Source organism: Pogona vitticeps, chromosome 5, assembly GCF_051106095.1.
Source record: "Pogona vitticeps strain Pit_001003342236 chromosome 5, PviZW2.1, whole genome shotgun sequence".
Classification (NCBI taxonomy): Eukaryota; Metazoa; Chordata; class Lepidosauria; order Squamata; family Agamidae; genus Pogona; species Pogona vitticeps.
The window spans coordinates 99,664,367-99,667,090 of NC_135787.1; positions in this window are offsets into that span (position 1 = coordinate 99,664,367).

A 2,724-nucleotide genomic window follows, 5' to 3' on the forward strand; every position below is an offset into this window, starting at 1 on the left:
CCTTGGGTCTAGCAAAGGGCCCAGGAAGATGCTTATTGTAACGAGCGGCATGAAAATGGAAAGACCAAAATGGAAAAAGATATCTCAGAGGAAAAAGCCCCGTATGATGCTGCCATACTGATGTGCCATGCCCCTGCTCTTTTTGGTTTAAGAGCAGTCTTGCTGCTGTGCCATAACTACGTATGTAAGAGGAGGAGGAGGGAATTAGCTGCAGCTTTGGCCACTGCACACAACACAAGCCCTGGTGAGGTTTGAAATGGCACGAATGCACAATTTTAAAAACTCCACCAGAGCATTTGTCAGTGGCCAGCCAGTACTGGGAGGCCTCCCAGCTATTGAAAGTGCCTGAGTTGGGCTCCCCAAGTGGCCAAAGAGTCCCTAGAGCTGTGCCCTCAGGCAGGAACAGGGTTGCTGCCCAGTCAAGGAGGGGACGCTTCCCAGCTACCTTGGCACTGGGCAGCAGGCAACGTTGTTCTTGCTGGGCTGCGCGGGGGGGGGGAGGAGGGAGAAGAGACAGTTCTATTGACTCTGTTTCCACCAGATGTCAAATGGATGAGCTGCTGCCCAGGTCCCAGTACTATCAGTAGTGGTGGGAAGCCTCCCATCACTGGCTGGTTAGCAGGCTGGTGTTTGTTCTGCATTCTGCTTTAATCCAAGGAAGTGTAAAACAGATGGTTTTGCACCTGTTTCTGGATAGCTGTGGGTTATCTGTCAGATGTAGTTCCCGCCTTGGTTCACATGTGCTCCCATGTGGCTTGAAGTCCCCCAGTGGAATCCTTCCTTTGGCTTCATTCTGAATAGCAATCCTCAAGCAATCAACAAACCTACATGCACAGCCTGAGAAAGCTCCTTTCTTCTTCTTCTTCTTTTTCTTCTTCTTCTTCTTCTTCTTCTTGGCCAACAGCTCCCAGAATCCTCTGGGCAGAATGGCTCATGACCCTGATGGCTGGGGATTTCTGGAAGCTGTAGCCCAAAAAAGCTAACCTTTTCACTCTGTGCCGATGTAAACCGGCTTTTAATGATTCACTGCCATTTGGAACAGTGCTCTACTGGCACTTCAAAAACAAGCACCATTTTAATTTTGCTTTACCCTCCCAACTGCGCAACACAATGTTACCCAGTCACTGCGAAGCCCTCCAGGGCAGCAATTATGTATTGCATTTTCTGTCTGCACTCTTGATCTTCTAGCCAACCATGGCGGGTGGGGTGGGGGAGGTTTGGGATGGGAAGAAGCTTGGCTATGTTGCTGCCATCCAATCAGCAGGAGGAATACTGTAGTTATGGTATTTGAAAGTTTAAAATATCTTGTTATTCAAACATAAAACTCAGTGCTGGTGAAAGGTGCTGGAACAGTATCTCAGGATACCGTAGGCTTGTTTGAACTACAGCATGGATGCTGCATTGGCACAAGAAGAGCAACCTTCCTGTAACGTTGTGCCATGCCCAAGTGGCTTAAATGTAAACTTGAATAAAGGGGGGGAAAGGACCACCTCTAAGAAAGAGGTGGAGAGAAGGCTGTTTTAATGTAGTCAAGGACATTCTACAGCCCTTAATGGGGGCTAACGTATTTCTCAGTTTTCTACAGTACAACCTCCATGCCCAAGGCATTGGATAGCAATCACAACAGCTAATTTCAGCACCAATTAACTCCACGACATATTTAAAACAAAATAGCACCTTAAAAACACCTGAATTTTAAGATCAGAAAATGAAAACTTGCTGGAACAGTATGGCTTTTTCTTGAGATATATGTGTGTAAGACAGCAAGCAGTATGTAAACTTATACATTTGAGAAATTTCAGAAATATTGCACCATCCTTGACAAGACTGTCCTAGTCTCCCATGTCCTCAGTCTTGTCATCATTTTGAACTGATGAGGCACTCAAAGCAAAGGCCCTACTTCTCCCTCTTCTCTCTTAGCTCTCTACAGGAAAGCAGATGATTTCTCTGATGTTTCATTGTCATGGTTCCTGTGCTTTAGTTTCTTCCTTATCGGAGGTCAATTGCGGATATTGTTGAAGAGCTCTTCCTTGACTGTCAAAATCCAAGTAATTTTTCTCTCTCATCGGTTGCCTAGCCACCAGATTTCTTCTCCTAATAGACTTGAAAGCAGTCTCCCTCGGTGGGTGGCCCTCCAATAATCTCCTTGTCTTTGGCATCGGTTGGCACCTTGTAGCCCAGCTTCATGAATAGATCTTCTAGACTTGGGCTGATCCGAATCCTGGTAGTATTCCATGCCATGAGGCAAGCCTACCCACAAGGTTTGTATTTATTTGGTCTGGTGCTTAAAGAGGGATGAAATTCTCAGGTGGGGGTCAGGGGGCTGGGACTGCTGGGAAACTGGTCTATAAATAGTTGCGTCCTTCTCAAACAGTAGCCATCACAGTGTTTTCATTTCCTGTACTACTCACACCAGGCATGTCTAAAATGTGCCAAGTATATCTTGTATCTTTGTCCATTGCCAAGGAAGTATTTCCTTATCAAGACGTCACTGAGTGGAGAACTCAATCCTTCTGCAAAAGGCAGATCTCAGCCCTGAAACAAGTAAAATATTAAGAACTGTGCATTTTCCTCACTAGTGACAGAATGACGTCTGACCCATTTTTGACCACCACCCCCCCACACACACAGCCTATTGAGATCTGCTAGGTGGTGCACTGACAATTCCCCTTGTCTTTTGAATACCAGGCAGACAACAACAGGCAAGTGATCTGCCAAGGTCCC